Source organism: Taudactylus pleione, unplaced genomic scaffold, assembly GCF_031769625.1.
Source record: "Taudactylus pleione unplaced genomic scaffold, aTauple2 ptg000127l, whole genome shotgun sequence".
Lineage (NCBI taxonomy): Eukaryota > Metazoa > Chordata > Amphibia > Anura > Myobatrachidae > Taudactylus > Taudactylus pleione.
Window position 1 is genome coordinate 12446719 of NW_028284529.1, and position 23130 is coordinate 12469848.

Sequence of the window (23130 nt, forward strand, 5' to 3'; positions counted from 1 at the left end):
TGGGAGTGCTTTCGGCTCTGATAGAGCCAAAAGCACTCCAGGGCTTGTGGCAACAAGACCCTACCACAAGGGTCTCGTGGCAAGCCCGATGGTCATGATGGTGTTGACCATCGCGACCAGCTTCTTGGCCACTCGCTATAGCTGTGGGTGGTCACCCACAGCTATACGAGTGGCCAGGAGGCCGCTCTAAAAATTCAGAAGGACAGCCCTGATTCAGAGCGAGCGCTCTGTCAGAGCATCCGGCACTGAATCAGGGTCAGAGTCTCTTTCAATTATGAGAAAATTTCATCAGTTCAATATGAAGGATTCAGATAATCCAGTTTTTCTGCTATAAATGATCCTTTGTAAAAAAGAGTCCTATTACTAATAATGACAGCTGTGTATGAAATTGACTCATAATTGAAAGAGACTCAGTCACTTTGAATTTACAAAGATTGTGTGTAATTTATATGTTTGTAATATAAACTATAAGGCAGCAAAAGTAAAAAAAAGCAAATACACTCTGATTAATAAGTGCATTGTACCAATTATTCATTAAGTTAATTTTTGCAACTAAAGCTAAATATGCATATAACATTTGGGGGATCACATTGTATGAATTATCCATTACTTTTTACTAAAGCTAAGGCCAATGTAAAACTGAATATCTCAACAGATGTGGTATAATTAAAAAGGATGTATACAAATATACTCAAACAATAGGGGAGAAATTGCCTATTGATAGGTCTTATCTCCATTACTTACCATTAATAAATATTATCCACATATATCCTCAGCTTGACTCTAGATCAGGTGAACAGATTGCAATAAAGGAAGAAAATTATATCCAGCAAACAGATACATATTGATAAACCAACTTATGAATAAGACACAGTAGACAGACACTTGTTTTAAATACTATCTTTATTCTTTTAACACAATTTATATGTATACTGTATATCTTTGTTTTTAGTTTGATTTTAACCTTAACATTTCACTGTTGACTTTACCCTACCCAGTGGAAATGGGACAACAATTTTAAACATAATTATATTAAAAGTGAAGTTTTACTTAATGTGGCTCTTGTGCACCTAATATATATACAACCACTTTCTTTTCTTCTACATTTTAAGTTTAATCCTGGTTGTTAAGGCTGCACCCCTGTCTGTGAGAATACCTGATATAACGCTATCATATGGGGTCATTTAGTAATCAATAACTATCTACTAATAATTTGTGTGGAGATATTTTTTGTTCTCAAAATTGTATTAAGGATGTTTAACTGAATTCTAGGGTGTCAATCCATACAAACCAGAGAGGATATTATACTATTTAATATCCTGAATACAGCATCCGGTATATAAACAGGAGATTGTTGGAATACATATGGAAATTTTGGTTGGACTACCATATTTACCAAGTTAACCTATCCTGTTACAGGAAGGAGTAGATTAATTCAAGATCTAATCTTGGCTCAAAGATAATCAAACAATAGGTCTATGTTCAAAGGGGCAAAATCCTGTGCAGAATTAGTTATCCATATGCCCAGATATTTAAAGTTATTTACACATTAAAGAGGAAGATTTATATGTGGAACAATCGGACAGACACCTTGGAGTTGGAAAATATATGACTTCCTTCAATTTATTTTTTAACCAGAATAAATGCCATATGTATGTATCTCCTGAAGAAGTAATGGCATAGAGATGGTATAATCCAAGAGAAAAAAATAATAAATCGTCAGCATATAAAGCCACTGTCTCCATAATATCCACACCTGTAAGACCTACTATATCAGGGTGTGATCTTAAAATACATGCAAATTGTTTGATTGCCAAAGCAAATAGGGTCGGGGACAAAAGACACCCATGTTTCATTCTTCTAGATAAAGGAAATGCAGATGAAACATACGCATTAACCAAAATTCTTGCTTTAGGAACGATATATAGCAGCTGGACCCTCTTAATAAAGCCTGCACCTATACCGAAGGCTTGCATTACCTCCCATAAGAAAGACAACTCCACAGAGTCAAATGCTTTATTGGCATCAGGAGAAACTACCACTGAGGAGGGCTCCTCCTCATGGGAGATATGCAAATGCGTAAAAAAGCATCTAAGGTTCACTGCCATAGCATTACCCAGCATAAACCCTGTCTGCTCTGGATGGATTATGGTAGTAATGACTTTAGTAAGTCTAATAGCAAGATTTTTTGCCAGAATTTTTGCATCCATTGAAATTAAAGAAATAGGCCTACACGATTCTGGCAATTCATTATCTTTACCAAGTATTGGGAGAACTTCTATTATTGCCTCGGACATGCTCAGGAAGTTTATTTTTTTCATAAAAGGCTTTAAATACTTCAAGTAATCTAGGGGCAAATACTTACAAGTGCCTTTTATATACTTCTATAGGGATGCCATCAATCCCAGGGGCTTTACCACCTGGAAATGACTAAATAGCTATCTCAATTTCCTCTATTGTAAGTGGGGCATCCAAAAAACCACAAGCTTCTGCTGTAAGAGTAGGTAAACCAAAATCCATAATATAATCTAATAATGTATTCTGATTACAAGATAACCTAGATGAATAAGCATCATGAAAATGTGATACAAAAACTTCCACAAATTACCATTAATATTCTGTATTTTCATGATAGTATTGGATGATTTATCTAGTTGTACTAACTTAGTCAAATAGCTGCCAGATCAAACAGCATTAACAAACCAAAAATGAAAAGTAAATAACAATCAACGGGCTACCCCAGCATATAAATGTGTGTTCCACTCCTTCTGAGCCTCCAGCCATGCAGATCTGGAGGATTCCAATTTATCATCAAAATATGCCAGCTTCAGGGCACTGCACTTATTTTCTAGTTCTAGAGTTGCTTTCCTATATGATATTTTTAATTCTGCTACTCTTTTCAATAAAGACACTCACATAAATGCTTTAAATGCATCCCAAACAACAGCTGTGGATGCATATCCCAGATTGTCATTAAAAAACTCCAACCAAGATCCCTCCAGTTCAAATCTCACCCCCATCTGTATTAACCAAGAAGGATGGTGTTTCCAAAAGGATTGCCCCCTATTGATCGCCATATCTAACTGTAAAATAAGCGGAGAATGATCTGATATGCCTCATACTGCTATATATGCTACTGCAGATACCCGGTTTGATAAATTCTTGGACACTAGGGCTATATCTATCCTATAAATAGAAATATATGATTGTGAGTAGCAGAAACACTGTTGTATCCCAGAATGTTTATCACGCCAGGGATCAATCCAACCTAGGTCTGTCACAAAGGCTGCTAATCCTCTGTTCCCTTGAGGGAGAGAATCTATGAATTTTCACCATCTATCTAACAATGGGTCCAATACATTATTAAAATCACCCAGGCATAACACTGGCGAATCTGGAGAGGATGCAAAAATTTGGCAGCCCTCTTTGAGAACCTCATAGGAAAAAGGGGGGGAACATATACTGCCATAATATACATATAAATCGTATGAATAGTACAATCTAAAAAAATATATTGACATCCAGGGTCAGTTTGACATCATTTCATTCAAAATTTTATGTTTTTTTTACAACATACACCTCTCTGGAGGATGACATGTACGGAGCACGATATGCCCATCCAACCCATGACCTATTCAAAGACAGAAGTTTCTCCCCCATTAAATGAGTTTCAGTTAAGCAAATTATTTCTGCCCCTTACAGATGTATCTGCTGAATTACTAAAGAGCATGTACCTTATCGTTTAAGCTCCTAGCATTCCAAATTAACAATTTAAGCATTCAGATGTATAAGAGAAATAAATTACTACTAGACACTACCAAACTTATGGATATTAACCAGACACTTTCATCCAACATAAGTAATGGTAGTGCCATCCAAAATATATATAGATTATTAATTTGAATATAACAGTATATCAACCAGATATCACATAAGCGAATATTGTATGTCACATAATAAATAAAAATTAAAAAAATAAAATAGAATAGAATAAACACATAATTTCTCATTGCCCCCCACCCTGTATACCAACCCAAATATGGCATACTTAACTGCACAAGAAGAAGAGAAAAAAAAGAATTTCAGAACACCTCAACAAGAAACACTTTGAGAACTATCCTCCCAAGGTCAGGAGCAATAAATACTTATAACCACCAAAACACTGTGGGCCACCCAGTACAAGATGAATACTTAATAATTGATTTGTGCATAAAATAACCATATAATTAACCCTCTACAATCTCAAAAAATTATGTAGCACTCAAGTGTTGAAGCATTCTTCAGTCTGGTGGACTATTACCATGTGTACAGGATGTACTTCATATACAATTAATAGCACTCACATATCCTAAAACAACATTTAAATACATAATCCAATATATGTGAAAGCTACTATTATTCTGGGGCCATTTTATGTCTACCAGGCACCAGGTGGTCTAACCAAACAGACAGCTTCCCTAGGTGTAGAAAATAACTTAGTTTCACCATCTGCCACCACACAGAGTAAAAAGCATAGAGTAATGTAGATTTAAGCCCCGTAAATGTCATTTGATAGGGATAAACTTAGATCTATCCTTCTAAATCTCAACCGCATATTCTAGAAATTCGGATATCTTCACCCCATTCTTTTCTAAAGGACCCTTCATTTGAGCTAAATGGAGCACCTGATAGTGCAGAAAATTGACAATAAAAGAACATGGTGGGGCACCAGGAGGCATTGGCATGAGAGGAAAATGGTGAGCCCTCTCCACCACAAACTGTGCTAAAAAAAGCCCCTGTTATATGTATCACATAACTACTTCTGCATGAATTTTTCTGGTAATTCTCCCTCCTCACATTCCAGAAGACCTACAAACCTCACATTATTATGGTGCAAGCGGCCTTCCATATCTATAAGATTATTCATGACCACCGCCATCTGTTTAGATGAATTCTTAACTTGAGCCTGTAGCCTGTAATGGAGCGTTCATATCTTCTAATGTACACAACCGGGCCTCAGTCTCACCAACCTTCTCAAGCACCCATTGTAAATCCAGGTGTAGTAACGAGACATCTGTTTGCACCATTCTGATTTTATCAGAAAGGTGTTGCTCACTAGTGATAACTGCTTCCATCATTTGCTGTAAAGTAATGTCTAAGGATACTTCAGAAATTTGAGATACATTAGATGAGGATGGTGAGGAAGGTTTATTGGAAATTAGATCTGGGGGAAGCAGGAGGGAGGGACATGGTAAGGGACCTAGCCAATCTATTAACTGTGCAACTCTCCTGGGTGGTAACTAGCACTGTGAAAAATAATTAGGTTTAAAAAGTTATAAGCACAGTACTTCTGGGGGAACTTGAGAACTGGGTATCTGCAGCACAGACCCTGACTAGGAAATGCCATCAGTGGAAAGGACTCTTGTTATGGAGCACTTTGTGGGATGAGATCACATTCCCAGGACACTAAACTGCCATCTGCAGGATAATGTCAGTCACTGACTTTGGATAAGGGGTGATACACTGCCAAGGTGCTTTGTGGAACCCATCACCAGTCCTGTGTGGACTAATCTGCTATCACTGCTTTGTACAATCAGTGATAGTTTCTCCTGTGTGGAATTTTTATTGCATCCTGTATGAACTTATACATCGGAAACCCCTGTGTGGAAATATTTGTATCTTGTGTGGACTAATCCGTTATCACTCCTGTGTGGAATCAGTGATAGTTTCTCCTGTGTGGAACTATGTGTCATTAATTCCTGCATGGAATTGTGGTGGAACTATATCCTCTACAGGAAATGACTATCTGGACTGCTAACTCCATATTTCTTTTTGCTACATTTACCTCTCATCTCTGTGTATTATTGATTTATGTGTGCAGTGAAAAATAAACCATTACTTCAGTTTCATCTGCTCAGTGTCTTGGTGATTAAAATAAAAACCTGTATCCTCACAGTCTTTATCAACTAAATACTGGGTAACTAATTATTGCTACTTGGGAACCATACAGCTTTCTCATGACATGTCTTAAACCTTGGGGTCTACCATCCCTATAACATTGTCTTCAATTACTTATTATTCATATTAGGCCTCTTCACGCCTCACATAATTTCCTCAAGACTTGTTAACATATCATTTAGAATGAAACTCTACAAAACACCTAATGTATATTACTCACCCATCACATTTTCCTCCTCAACCCCTAATAGAAATACAGTAGATTTTTCATATACTATATACATAATATAATTGGATATGATCATTTTATTTAAGAGATGTGAAGTGTGTGTTCATTTAGCCACACTTCACATTTCTTTTTTTATCTATTATATTTCTTGTCAAAGAAGCAAGAAACGGATGCGCACCATAGTGAATAAAATGTAGTTAATATTTAATCAAAGTGCATAAAAGACTTACACATAAAATTAGGGTAATCCAATAGTCATGATCACCATCAGCAATGGGCTCTCATATGCAGCGGCAAGGTGCAGTCACTACCGCCGCTATAGTGACTGCACCTTGCCGCTGCATATGAGAGCCCATTGCTGATGGTGATCATGACTATTGGATTACCCTAATTTTATGTGTAAGTCTTTTATGCACTTTGATTAAATATTAACTACATTTTATTCACTATGGTGCGCATCCATTTCTTGCTTCTTTGACTAGAAATTTGTCCATATACTCCTGAGGAGGAGGATATACCAAATGGCTGCTGCAAATTGTGACACTTATGTGAAAACGAGAGGTCACACTTCCATGCTATTATTGGACTAACTCCATTGTGTACAGTGATATACTTTTTCTTTGTCTATTATATTTCTTGGTTCATTTCACCTTGTATTACACACTAAGATATATCTCACATACTATATAGGTTATATAGGTTATCTGGTATATTATTATTAGGTCACCATTAGGTGATCTCACGCATTCTCATACTTACCTTCCTAACCTCCATTACAGGAGCTAATATATTTTTTATCATTGTAAAAATTCCATGCTTTACCATGAGATATTTTTATACTTGATACTATTGAAATAACACATATTGTATTATATTTATAGGTAACATTGTTGAAGAACTTCTGTAATAACTCCTCATATTAAGAAGAGGCAACTATAATGCTTTTCTGCTTAACCAGATATGATAGCTATGGGTTCAATACAAGCACCTTGGGGACCTTATAACTCTCTGTGAATACTGTACTAACTATAGTCAGTTAAAAATTCTTAGACATACCAAATTGTGAATAAATTGACATAGGACAGCAACTATAAGGCTCATACACACTACACAATATGCTACATGAGTGGACTTGAACTCCCGGGCAGTCCCAGGCAAACAATTTCAGCATACACACTGAACGATATTTTTGCTAGTAAAAATGAGATTTATATCTAAGTCTTGGAATATTGCATATGTAATCTTTTATAATAGTATTATTATTATACATGTTCTTTAATCTTTATTATTATAAGTGTTCTCTGGAAGGTTGAAAAAATAATGGTCCAAGACACAATATTTTAAAACCTTTATTAAAGTTATGATTTAATATACACACACATTGGTAATTAAGAGTGTCCCAGAAAAAGTTTCCTTTTATTTCTTTATTATTGTCTGCAGTACTGCATTCTGACTCTAGGGAGCACCTCCACCTAGGTATGTTACCCCCAATTATATAAGGGGACTTATACAGTATGCAAATAAAGTTTTTGTGCAGGATCTCTTTTGGTTATGGCACTGCTCCCCATGTAAGTAATCCAATTAGCCACAGTTTGTATTTGAACAATACTGAGCTCAAATCATGCATCAATAATTGTTCTTCACCATAGAACAGTTGATACAGTACATTCATAATATACTGTACACATGCAGAGTAAATATAGCCACTGTATCCATACAGTAGGAGCTGGCAGTCAACTTCCATAGTGATACGCACACTAGGTTAAACAGTCCTGGCTTGTCTGCTTTGCGGTCACTGGAGAAACAGCTACGTCTGGTACTGCTGTTTGCTCAATCAGAAAGTCTTGGCTTGTCTTCTTTGCAGTCACTGGGAAGGCAGCTGAATCAGGTACAGCTGTCTCTGCTTATGTTCGAGTTGGTATCCTAGAACCCCATTTTGAAGTGCCAGTTTTAGATGGATAAATCTTACTATACACTCCATATTGGTGCTACACTCAAGTACTAGTTGTGTTTTGCTATCACAATGGGACAGCTTTTTTAAGAGTACCTATTCTGGCTTTAGTTCTTAATCTCAATACCTAGTCTATCCAAAGACAATATGTTTCCCAAGACACACTATGACTCTGTCTTACAACACATAAACAAACTTAGCATGCTTAATTATCTATACAAATTAACTACAGTATGTAAATATATATACATATATATATATATATATATATATATAAATAAATTACAGTATCTGTATCTTTGAGCTGGAAATTGCTCATCGCACCCGGTTCCAATTAAAAATGAGGTAATGCTAGTATGCAATGGACACATCTCAAGCATCATATCTAATAGTGCTGCCTAATTTTCCACCATTTGATCTCCCTGGAGTACCAACCCATATTTTTTTACATATTTCCAAAATTGGGTAACAGTTGTAGTATAATGTGTATGTTTGAAATTACTGCATTGTTGTCATTGAATGGCATTGTTTCTACTGTTTCATATAGCAATTACTGACTAGACAACTACTGTGATTACATTGATAGATTGTGTTGTATCTCCCAACTACACACATTTTTTTGTTTTTCTGAAAACTTTCTGTAAATAATGAATCAATGGAGGGATCAATGGATCAGTAAGCAATTAGTCAATCAGAAGTGGCTATATAGTGCTGCTTATAAGTATCATTATCATGGTACAGTATATAGTAGCCACAGCAGTCCAGCATCAGAAAGAGATATGCCTTCTAAAAGTTATATTTGTGGATGTCTAATTGTGTCACAATTATGTGAACACACACATGGTACTAAGCCTACACTTAACCTGTCCATCTCCTGTTTCCTTTCTTTAATCAGATGCAAGTCAGCAAAAGACAAAAAAATATATATATGAGTTTGTGTACATATTTTTATGTATTTTGTTAGAATTTGGTGCTCATGCATGCATTTTTACACACACAAATTAATTTACCTTTAACTAAGCCCCATTACCTGGAAAACATTCTGTTTGAATTTGATCAAATCAATTTGTAACTTCTATTAAACATATCATTATTTTCTGCATAAATATCCCAAACAACTCCACGTCATTGTTTTTGAGTACTTTTTATATAACTATATGATTAAAAGTAATATAAACTAAAAATATTTTGAACAATTAATTGCTTTTAAAATGTTTTCCTCATTTCATGGCTAAGAGTGGACATTGCTAAAATATTCGGATGATATTTTTCTAGAACAATAATTGAAGATTATCCAGTGTTCAAATTGTAAGTGAAATGGAAAATCAAATTTGAATGCTTCATAAATATTCTCCGTATTATACTCCTTGCTTGCCATAATGATCTTGTTGCTAAGATATTGCAACATGTACAAAGACTGTGATAAAAGTGGGAATATAAATGTACATTCACTGCTAAATTTAATTTACTCTTCTAAGCTTACGGCAATGTTTTTAACCATAGGGAAATGAATAATTCTCTTTCAGAAGTGACCTCTTCACATATATAACTAGCACTTGAGAGTCCTGATGAGCAAAATGACCATACAAGTATTGCTTAAAAAGATCCATTAGATGTGATTGCCAAAAACTGAATTAGGGCAAAAGCCTTTTCCATTAATGTGGAGGGCCCAGCAATATTACAGCACACATTGCTATGTTTCACAAAGTAATAATGCATTATCATGTCTTTTGTATAAATTAATGAAAAAATATACACATGCAAATATATTCCCTTATCTCTATATACTACACGTTGCCAATCAAATGTATCATACTTCCACTCTTTAAATGTAATTTAAATATAGTTTCTGGACACGTATTGTATCATATCTTTCTATTTGCACTTTTAACTAAAACTAAAATAATTCTGTGTGCTTGATTTTTGGATATATTCTATATTTATTAAACATTGTTATAACATTGCAACATTGGATTACAATGAAAAGGTAAAATAAATATCTTGCAGTATCAAACGGAAAAAATATAATAAAGCAAGGGTTGGATAGGTTTTAGATAGGTATTAGGATATAGGAAGCAAATTTTGCGTCTTACTGTATATGTAGAAATTAAATTACAAAGTTTCAAGTTGCTCCCAAGAGGGCAGAGTCTTGGGTAGAATCTGATTGGTTGCTATGGGCAACAATTCCACTTCTGTAAACTCAAACTTTAGTAAATATACCCCTTGATGTAAGTTACAACATTTCTCTACATCAATGGGGACTAATTAGTAAAGTGCAATTAATGAAAATTTTGTAAACTGAACCTTGTATTTTGGAAGGCTCCTGACCTTAACCGCACTTTCAACAAGAATCATATTCCACCGAGAGTACAGATACAAAAAACATTAACTAACCAGAGACCTCAAGGAGGTTTTTTTCACTGCAGCTGTTGCAAAATCTGCAGAATGAGTTCCATAACCACGAAGCATATAATCTCTTTTACTTCAGCAAGAACCAATAAACAATTCAGTATTGGGGAACATATCACATGTGACACAAGTATGATCATTTACTTAGCGGAATGTCCATGTGGTCTCCAGTATGTAGGGAGAACCACTAGTAAATTCTGCATAAGGAGTGCGGAACATATCAGGAATATCCAGAATGGTTTAATCACACACAATCTGTCAAACCACTTTAGGGTGGCACACAACAGTAACCCCATGGGTTTAAGACTAATAGACATAAAAACCCTTACACCAAACTGGAGGGGGGGTGATCTGGAAGTGAGATTAAACAAAGTAAAGCTAAAATTGATTTTTACTCTTAAAACACAGAGCCCATCTGGCCTTAACATTGATAACAAGGTAAAATCCATTATAACAGCTTATGGTTGCATACCATTACTAGTGGTCAGGTTAACAGAACATCCAATATAAATAGTTTAATTACCTTAGAGTGACATTATTATAGGAAATGCTCAAACTGCACACCTTGATTTAAGACACATTATTTATTTATAAATGATAAGTTATTTGAGCATGTTCTAGACTCCTTAGAAGGCTGTACAAGATACACAAAATTGGGTCAGGTTTTTTTATTTCATATAGCATTTATGCTGCAGCAAACATGTATCCATCATTATCCCGGACTACAGGTCATCCATATGGGATACAGGACATACTTGATTCAATTACACCTGTTACAGATATACGCCCATGTGCCTTCACATCATCGTGGATGATGCTACATAAAGCACCTCCTATCAGATACCTACACATGTCCCTGAAGATGGACATTACGGCTGCAACGCGTTGGACACAGGCTTACACTGGACTACATTTTCCCCGTGTCTCCAATTCCACATCCGGTCCCTTGCATGAGATGCCACACTTTCAGTCACACAGGGCATGACTAGGCACGCACCCGGACTGCATTGCCATGAACTAGTCTCCTCCTGAAGGAGGTTGAGCAACCTGTGAGGAGGAGGAGGACGGTAGAGTATTGCGTGACCTCGCATGATTGTGAGACTCAGGCTGCCCCATCACTACAGGTGACATCAAGTATCCTCAGCTGTCCTCCTCCTCATCCATCGTGCAGGAGAAATGGAAAGTGAACAGAGATCTTAGAAGACAAGGGTAAGTTGTCGGACTGGACGGCACAGGACGCTGCCCCTCCAGAGCGCAACACCCAAGACTTCATACAGTATTTTATAGACAATTTTTTCAGTTGAATTTTTTATAAATTTTTTCTTGTGTGTTAATTGTGCAAATCCCTGGACAGCCTATCACCTTCTGGATGGGATGGTGAACTTGACAATTATCCCATTACATGATCCACTCAAGCACCTCCCCCCCTCTTTTTTCATTCAACCCTCCCTTTTTTGTTTCACCCAGTCACATTATTATGCTCTTTTGTAGTTGGTATGGGTGCAGGGTAGCATTGTGACTACCTACAGATCCCATTTCCATCTGCTATTATTCATATAATAAATTATTATTTCTCAACATTCCATTGCACCATACTTTCAAGTGCAGGTATATTATATATTACTAATATGATTCTACCAGTCTATAAGGCTGCACTATTTAAACTAGGAACTGCTGACTCCTTATTGCCAGAACAACTTATCTACCTAGAGATCAGTACCCTGGCTCCTGATTCTATTTGCATCCTGCTTATGTTCCCGTTTTCATTCTCAGTTTCATTCTCATTCTCAGCACACCTTCTCCTGTAATTACTTCACAAGCAATCTGCCCCAGTGTGTTCCTAAACACCTACAACAGTAATTGCTTCAGAGCATTCAACTTCAGTGCTATCTAGACAACCCATTTCAGTTTTGCTTCTTAGCATCTTGTTCATTGCTATCCAGAAAACCTGTTTGGTGCTACCAAGAAAACCTCCTCCGTTATTGCCTTAAAGCATATTTTATTGCAGCCTGCTTCTATTGTGCACCACATGCATTTTCAACATCACTAGTAGCCTTTCTGCTGTTGTGCATAGCAATCAGTTCCAATATCTAGTGCAGGATGCCTCCCCTGCATTATAGCATCCAAGTACAGCATTTCTACAGCCTGATCCAGATTTTGCTAGAGGCACCTGACTCCAATGTATTTTCCAAATTTCCCACACACTATTGCCAACTCAGATTATCCAGATACCTACATTTGTCCTATATCCTGTTGCATAACAATTTCTGCCTATAGTCATTGTATGCATGAATAAAAGAATAATCAGGCCATCTATTTTTTTTTCTCTCCAGAACCTAAAGCTAGCTCGAGTGATTCCAACCTGAATCCGCAAAAACAAAGTGTCATGACACCAGGCCAGTAAGTAGTGGTAAAATTGCTCCTAAATATTAAATAAATAAATATATAAAATAAATGTTAGTCCCTCATTACTAAATATATGTTTAGTTTTGTCCCCAAATAATAAATAAATAATGAATGCCCCAGTTATGAAATAAATAACTTATAGTATGCCATGTATTAAATAAATAAAAATAGTGTTCATAATTAATAAATTAATAACTCATAGTTATTCAAGTTCTGAAATAAATATTGCATATATTCTTCTTTATGAAATAGATAATAATTATCCTATCTATTAAATAAATAGCACTCACAAATTTTAAATAAATAACTTATACTGCCTCCAGTTATGAAATAAATGACTCATAATGCTTCTTGTATAAAATGAATAATATTGCTCCTATTTACAGAAATAAATGAATATTACATACTGTAGTGCCCACTTCTTTTAAACAAATAACTCATAATACCCACATTTAGTAAATAAATAACAAATACTCCACCCATTTATTAAATAAATAATATTTGCATCCTAATTACTAACTTAATTATTCAATCAGGAGCAAACTCATCTCTCAATTGTATGTGTGATACAACTATAAGGAGAACTGATAAAAAAAACATACAATATGCAAAATGTACACATAGTACAGCAACCATTTATTTTAAAAAATGTACATAGATGACAAATGAAAAATTCTCACTTTCAACTAACACAGAAGGAAAAATAAGAAAATACTGGACTCATTATTCAAATTGTATTTTTTCATAAATAAAGTAAAAAAAATAGCCACTTTCACAAGTTATAAATAAAATGGCTATTTTTTTACATGCATAGGCATGGTGAATCAAACGATTTATTTTGCACCAATTAACAATGATAAAAAGGAAATAAATACTATACTTTTCAAAAATACATATGCAAGTTAACGGTTGACTTTAAGTATAAAGATAAATTTACTACTCACTTATCAAAGATTATATATATATATATAATTTATACTGTATATATATAACAAACCAGTATTCCAAGTACAGAAGGACAGAAGGAGGCGGCACTCATCCAGACTTATTTAGGGGATAAAGTGCATGTTTTAATCAGCCGACATTTCAAAGCCAGAATGGTTTTGTCATCAGGGTGCAAAAGTGTAACCAAGCTATTCCGGCTTTGAAACGTCGGCTAATTAAAACATGCACTTTATTCTCTAAATAAGTCCGGATGAGTGCCGCCTCCTTCTGTACTTTCAGGACTGGTTTGTTGCATACTGCACATAGGAAGGCACCTCGGCATTTAATTGTGTACCTGGAGTGCCCATCTACATGCAATTATATATATATATACATATTCAAGACAAACAACAGTACATAAAAGAAATTTATCGCCAATTAGGTGACATGGAGACATATTTACCCTTAGGTTCCGATTCAGTGTTGAAATTCAAAGAAGAGCTAGATGACTGCCTTGCACAAGCACTTTTGAATGGTATTATAACTAAAGATACCATGCAATTTCTTACAGTTGATAAACCCATTACTCCTTTACTCTACACATTACCAAAAATAGATAAGTCTTTATCTGCCACCCCTGGTCGTCCCATCATCTCGGCCAGGGACAGCCTGTACAGTAAGATATCACAATTTTTAGATTTCTATGTACAACCATTAATTGGTAAGGAACCCACCTTTTTAAAAGATTCTAATTCATTATTGGAAAAGCTCTGCAATTTAAACGATCTTCCACAGGATTTACTTCTATGTACCAAAGACGTAAACTCGTTATACACAAGCATTCCACAACAAGATGGATGTGATTGCATGGAATCTTTTTTGAAGTCACAACAGGATTATCATGGACCAAACATTGATTTCTACATATGTCTTTTGAAACAGACTTTGAACAACAATTACTTCTTATTCGACAATAAATTTTTCTTGCAGAAGAAAGGCTGCGCTATGGGCTCGCATGTAGCTCCATCGTTGGCCAATGTATACATGTTTTCTGTAGAGAAGGAACTTTTTTTGAATAATCCCCAGTTCAACAAGTCATTGGTGTTTTACATCCGTTACATCGACGACATTATGGTCCTATGGTCAGGAACTGAAACAGATTTTATTAATGCCATGACTCATATAAACTCCATGCATAACCACATCATGTTTACGTTTGAACAAAGTTCCAGCAATGTGCACTACTTAACATTTATTGGTCGGGTTCTCAATTTAGTACATCCGTCTATCACAAACCAACAGATAGCAACACTTTATTGCATGCACAAAGCCATCACCCTACTTCACTCAAAAGGAGTCTTCCATATTCACAATTCCTAAGAGCACTCAGAATCACAAGTGATCCACAGCTTGCAGACAAAGAAATTGACAACATGATTGTAAAATTCATACAACGTGGGTACAAACAGAAGGATCTTCATTTAGCTAAACAGAGAGCTATTGAACGCAATAAACAGACTTTGGTACTTAATGTTTCCACATCGAAAAATACGAACACCATGTTATTCATTAACCAACATAACATCGCCAGTAAATTTATCAATTCTACTTCAAAACACCTTTGGCCCATTATCAACACTGATGACTCTATTAAACCATTGAGGAATTCCAGAATTATGCTTGGGTATAAACGTGGTAGGAACCTGAAAGATTGGCTAGTCCATAATGATGTGAATTATGGTCCGCGCAAAAGTGAACAGCATTTTCTGGCTAAAAAACCCGTATGTTATCGGTGCACAGGTTGTACCACTTGCAGCTTTTTAGAGACAGGTCCGGATGTCGCACATCCTCACTCAGGGAAACGCATACCAATAAATCATGTTTTAACATGTTCCTCCAAATACATTATATATATGATCCGATGTCCTTGCAGTCTGGTCTATATTGGAAAAACTACATGCACAGCCAAAACCAGAATGGCTCAACACAGATCTGCCATAAGACAGGCCCTTGAAGGTAAAGAAATCGATCAGCCGGTGGCCGGCCATTTTAAGAATTCAAGACATCCTTTATAGAGTTTGGTATACAAATTCATCGACCATATTCCACCCAACAAAAGGGGAGGTGATCATGAAAAGAAACTTCTACAACGTGAGGTGTTTTGGATCCATAAGATGAACACTGTATCTCCTCATGGACTCAATGAACAATTATCTTTCTCATGTTTCTTTTGAAAATGAGACCACATTCATCATTTGTCAGAGTCTATTGACCCTGCAACCACTTACTGGGCATTTATTACCCATTATCCCATGTTCTTTCTTTGATGGTTTTACTATCTGTTTCGGTCTTTTCCAATTCCTCATTCTTTTCTTTGTTTATTTATCTTCTTACTATGTTTTGTTCTTTTCTCATTTCCCTATGATCTTAGATGGTAGGTTCAGAGTGATCAAGGACTTAATAATCTGGATTGTATACATTTTTGTTACAGTCATACTGCACTGGATATGCCTTACACCATCAGATCTTGGAAGCTAAGCAGTGTAGGCCAGGTTAGTACTTGGATGGGAGACCTCCATGGAATACCTGGTGCTGTAACATACTGAGATCCTTAGTCGTCTCTCATCTGTTCCATCCATCGAATATTTTCTGTCTCTTTACTTAGGTTGTTCTTTTTTCTGTCTTCTTCTCTTTATCCATATTGAATACAGATTTCTTTACCTTATTATTATTTTTGTTGGAGGGATTAATTATATATTCTCTTCACAGGTTGAATAGCTACCACTGGTGTGGTATGGACATTCATTCTTTTCATAAGACCTGATGTATTTTGACACACTATTACTCTTTGACATGTCATATGGGGCATAGTAGTAAAACCTCGACATTGGGAGATCCAATTATATATTGTAAGCATTTTTAACATGGTGCTCATTTGATGAACTCATGAGTTCAGTGGTCACTTTTAACTTCTCTTTGTTTTTTGCATCTAGACTAATTGAGCCATATGTTTTGCATATGCATAGCCTACTTAGATTTACTTAGTCAGTAGATTACTTTCCACAGTACATGGATTTCAGATCTCTTTGTCATCCTTACCCGGTGTTTCCAGAGTTTATAGTTTTTTCAGTTTATGTATATGTAAAAATGTGTGCACAAGTTCATTGCCGCTTTATTGTGAGTACTATGTTCACTATTTCATATTTTTATTGTCACCACTATTGTTAATGAGCACCTATTATCATGGTAACACCACTTCGTTTTTCACACATGATTATAGCCTGCCCAGGTACCCGCTTCAACACATAGGGAAGCATGCAGTTTGTTTATTTCATTGCACCTAATTGTGCTGTTTTTGTTCGCAGCGCTGTTTACATTGGTATCCTTAGTTACCGTTCACTGCATGCGCTATTCTTTGTTACCACCCCCGTCTGACACACAGTAAACGGACTTTACTGGTCAGCTGAGGGGCTGGTCACATGATCGGCCTGACGCCTGCACGTAGTGAGCTCCGTTGTTATGTCTGAAGGCCGCATCATCAAGAGGAGGCGGGTCCCGCTTTGATGACGTCACTTCATCCGGCGGGAGTCGCTGGGCAGGCTACACATTTTTGTCACTATGTGATGTATGCTGGTATATAGGTATGTACCTTTTCATTGTTCTATGGTTTTTGATAAAAGTCATTTGACTGAAACGTTGAACTTGACCTTGGAAGTCTGGAGTCTTCTTTGCAAGTCCTGTGAGTGCAGCTGTTTATTGCATGTATACATTTTGGCCTGTTAAGACCATCAGATGGCACCCAGGCACCAGTATTTAATTTAACCTGTGGAGTGACGGCTTTATTTCAATATATATATACATATATATATATATATATATATATATATATATATACAGTCAGGTGCATAAATATTGGGACATTGACAGAATTTTCATATTTTGGCCTCTATTCACCACCACAATGGCTTTGAAATGAAACAAACACGTTGAGCTTTAACTGCAGACTTTCAGATTTAATTTAAGGGTATTTACATCAAAATCAGGTGAACGGTGTAGGAATTACAATGGTTTCTATATGTGCCTCACACTTTTTAAGGGGCCAAAAGTAATGGGACAAACTAAACAATCCTAGATCTAACTTTCACTTTTTAATATTTTGTTGCAAATCCTTTGCAGGCAATTACAGCCTGAAGTCTGGTATGCATAGACATCACCAGACACTGGGTTTCATCATTGGTGATGCTCTGCCAGGCCTCTACTGCAAATGTCTTCAGTTCCTGCTTGTTCTTGGGGCATTTTCCCTTCAGTTTTGTCTTCATCAAGTGAAATGCATGCTCAATCGGATTCAGGTCAGGGGATTGACTTGGCCATTGCATAACATTCCACTTTTTAGCCTTAAAAAACTCTTTGGTTGCTTTTGCAGTATTCTTCAGGTCATTGTCCATCTGCAATGTGAAGCACCGTCCAATGAGTTCTGAAGCATTTGACTGAATATGAGCATATAATATTGCCCGAAACACTTCAGAATTAATTCTGCTGCTTTTGTCAGCAGTCACATCATCAATAAATACAAGGGAACCAGTTCCATTGACAGCCATACATGCCCACGCCATGACACTACCACCACCATGCTTCACTGATGAGGTGGAATGTTTTGGATCATTAGCAGTTCCTTTCCTTCTCCATACTCTTATCTTCCCATCACTCTGGTATAAGTTGATTTTTGTCTCATCTTTCCATAGGATGTTGTTCCAGAACTGTAATGGCTTTTTTAGATGTTGTTTGGCAAACTCTAATCTGGTCTTCCTGTTTTTGTGGCTCACCAATGGTTTACATCTTGTGGTGAACCCTCTATATTCACTCTTGTGAAGTCTTCTCTTGATTGTTGACTTTGACACATATACACCTACCTCCTGGAGTGTGTTCTTGTTTAGGCCAACTGTTGTGGTGGGGTTTTTCTTTACCAGGGAAATAATTCTTCTGTCATTCACCACAGTTGTTTTCCATGGTCTTCCGGTTCTTTTGGTGTTGCTGAGCTCTTCGTTGCATTCTTTCTTTTTAAGAATGTTCCAAGCAGTTGATTTGGCAACACCTTATGTTTTTGCTATCTCTCTGATGGGTTTGTTTTGATTTTTCAGCCTAATGATGGCTTGCTTCCCTGATAGTGACAGCTCTTTGGATCTCATATTGAGAGTCGACAGCAACTGATTCCAAATGCAAATGTCACACCTAGAATCAACTCCAGTCCTTTTACCATCTTAATTGATAATGAAATAATGAGGGAATAGCCCACACCTGTCCATGAAATAGCTTTTGTGTTGATAGTCCCATTAATTTTGGCCCCTTAAAAAGTAGGAGGCACATATAGAAACCATTGTAATTCCTACACCGTTCACCTGATTTTGATGTAATTACCCCCAAATTAAATCTGAATGTCTGCAGTTAAAGCACATCTTGTTAGTTTCATTTCAAAGTCATTGTTGTGGTGAATAGATTCCAAAATATTAAAATTCTGTCAATGTCCCAATATTTATGCACCTGACTGTATATATATAGTATTGTAACAAGAATGCTTGCATTTACACTTTGGTCCTTGATAAAGGAGTAACATCCGAAACATTGGAACCAATCCAATATATTAACTAGGAAAATACATATTTGCAGCTTTCATGAAATAAAAGATGACAGATAGGAAAAAGCAAGACTTGGGGTAATATAGTGACTCATTTAAACTTTCAATGAAATTTAGGCTGTCATCTTGTCTAGAGTGGCTTCATCTGCATTAAATGGTGCTATGTGGATTCCCAGATGGGCATCCAGCTGTATGTAGAAAAGAAAAGTAGGGTCATATTGAGTTTTTAAAACTAAAATTATATATCTTGAACACCAATGTTTATCAAGTTAAAAAGCAGTACAGTACACATTGTAACCGATGACTTGGAAGTACAGTACAGTAGAATTTGGTGTTTGATTGTCACAGAGTTTTGAGTAATCAAAGGAAGCACATCAACATTAATTTCAGTGCAAAGGACTACATTTAGTCAGATCCAAAGTATACAGGTCAAAAACCAGTCCACTGTCAGAAGGGAAGAGGTCCACATTTATTTAGTTTAATGTATATGGGCACCCATTACCACCTATCCAAAGTGCACGTGTCCACATCCACTCCACATGAATAAGTAGCTAACCATCAGACTCGGTCCTCTCTAACCTTGTGCCATCTTTTTCCAAAGAAAAAGTAAATTTGCACTTCCTAAACACCTATATTTATAGATTGTATAATGCTCCCTTATTAGATATATCAATTATATAAATAATGTGAATGCATTGTCTACTGTGTAATATTTCAGTGCAAGCAAGTTATTTATTAACCACTTGCCTGGTGTGGACGCATCATTTGCAACCACACCAGGCAGTGCTTTAACTGACATGGTCACAAACAATGAGACCTGTCAGAAATGCACAGTGGGTGGCTGCTGGAAAATAATATTCCCGCAGACACCAATAGCAGAGGGACCTCCCAACCCCTATGCATCCCTGCACTCTCACCAAGTGTCCACCATGCTCAATGGTTTTCAGTGAAGCAAAAATATTGTTGTTTTGCAGGTCATGCTGGAATCACCAAGACAATTTCCCTGTTATCTCATAACTACTAGTAGTCAACTTTATGAAAAGATGTCAAGGGCTTTATATCTGTATGCTCTGTGTGTGCTAAGAATAAATCTAAGTGTCAAGTGGCTCTTGGCCCTCTACATCCCCTCTCTGTGATGACTTATCCATGGTAACACATTTCTAATGGATTTCATTACTGATTTGTTACAATGTAAAATTTCAAACTGCATAATCTTGGATTGATTCTTGAAAGAAACTCATTATTGTTCCACTCAGATACTTGCCTTCATCCCCAACACTTGCTCATTATTTCCTAATCTATAAATAATTACAAACACATGTAACATGAGATATGGAGAAAGATTTATGGATCTCTATATGTATGTGAATATATATGTTAATATGTCTGTTATATATTTGTATGTGTATATTATTTGTGTATGTATTAAAAAAAATGTACCTCTCCTGTATGTGCATTTTCATCTCTATAAAGAAAAATGTACTTGTGTATATTTTGTTGTTTGATAGCAAATAACTATTGTAGGCGTGGCTTTTCTTAGATAAGTAAACTTGTTAGATATTGTTAGATGTTTTATATATATATATATATATATATATACCAATCCTCCAAATTTGGCACTCCTGCTGTTTGCTGCTTAGTACCTGGGTGCCACAATCAATATAATATACAGTTCCTATAGGTAGTACCCACAAGTACAAACTCACTTGGCACTCCAGGATTTTACAAGAAAGATTTCTGTCATGGTAATGATCGATGTTTCTGGGCTGTGCAGAGCCCTGCCCTCAGGATAATAACTATAAAAAGTGTGCATAAACAAGCTTACCTTATATTCCCTGTTCCTCAGTGTGTCAGTGACCAAGCCGGTGGTGCGTTTCTGTCTCCCTGAGCACACCCAGTGATGACATCAGCTGCAGGTGCCTGGCTGCTGCCATAGTTACACCTGATGCTGGCCCCTGCTCTGGCACTGCTCTGTGTAAACAAAAGACACCTAGTGAATACACAAAAATATGTAAACTAAAGCCCAATGCATGTATGGGTAGCTGGTAAAGTTATGATAGACACTATGCAAAAGAAGATACAAAGTTACTCTAATGGCAACATATCCAAAACTGCGAACCCTAAAACATAGAAAAAATAGACTAGAGTAATAAATACATTGAATTGATAAATGCATAGGCTAGTCAATAGTTCCTATAAGTTTGTCCGCATGACAAGTATTTATTACTCTATTCTATTTTTTTAATTTTTTAGGGTTCGTAGTTTTATGTTTGTCCCCAGCCTATACCCTCATGTGTTTCTTCAGTGCTATACACCAGCACCTCTCCCATGCCACCCCCAATTCTCTATGGCAATAATCTTCCTGTGTCTCCCCACAGTGCAATATTTCTATGTCTCCCAGCTGCCATCATCCTGTGCCTCTCCAGCACCATCATCCTGCATCTCCTCAGTGGTGTCTTCCTGCCCTAGCACAGAATAGCCATTCTTTCTCACACACAGATCATCTCCCCTTAGCACAGAATATACCCCTGCCCACAGATAATCATCTCCCCTGACCCAATGTAGCAGACCCCCTCTCCCCAGACAGATCATCTCCCCCCCTAGTATAGCACACTCCCCCTCCCCCACAGATAAATCATAATCTCCCCCACCCTTAGTATAGCAGCCCCCTCCCCCAGACAGATCATCTCCCCTGCCCCAAGTATAGCAGAGTTCCCATCCCCTCAGACAGATCATCATCTCTCCCACCCCTATGGTAGCAGAGCCCTCTCCCCACAGACATCATCTCCACCTAGTATAGCAGACCCCTCAAACAGAAATATCATCTCCCCTTAGAACAAAATGAGCACACACCAAAGACAGATCATCTCAGTATAGTAGACCCCCTCCACCACAGAAAGACCATCTTAAGCAGATCTCTCATCCCCCTCTCCAATGGATCATCTCCCCTGACCCCCTCCCCCATAGACAGATCATTTCCCCTCCCCCTCCCCTTTGACAGATCATCTCCTCGCCCCCTTAGACAGATGATCTCCCCTTAGCAGGGCCCCCACCCCAGACATTTCAAGTCTCTCCAGTCAGACCTAGCCTTATTGCCCTGCACTGTAGCTAGCCAAAATGTCTCCTCTCCACTCTGCCCTCTCCCCAGGATGTGAACTTAAACTTGACATTTCACATCCTGGGGAGGGAAGAGTAGAGAGGAGACAGACATCCCGGCTGGCACCACAACTGACCTCCGCCACTGTCACCCGCCGGCCACTCCACTTCTTATCTTCTTGTCTCCTCTGCGGTGTGTGATGCCGATGGCATGCTGGGCGGGGTTTAAATAGGCCGCCGCTGGCCTCTCCTCTTGCATGAGAGGCTCAGGCATGGCAAGGCAGAGGAAGAGCTGACAGGCAGCCGGGTGCCTGTGAAAAACCAGTAAGTCTGTGTCAGGACCCAGTGGCTGTGGGTGACTTGAATAAGGGGACGGGGCTTCAATGTAAAAGCGGCCCCATAACCAATCAGCCCACCAGGATTTTTCACACAGAAAGTAACTGCCAATCTACCCCTGGATGGGTGTGTGATAAATTTCCATATTAAAGTAATTTAGCAGTGTTTTTTATATGTTTGAATAGTTTTTGTGTTGGGTGTGAGATCTGT

General features: G+C 37.2%; 1 pseudogene; it reads left to right on the forward strand.

Moving 5' to 3' along the window:
• The first annotated feature begins 16339 nt into the window (after window positions 1-16339).
• Window positions 16340-16457, forward strand: LOC148523833 (5S ribosomal RNA; annotated as a pseudogene).
• Window positions 16458-23130: the final 6673 nt, after the last annotated feature.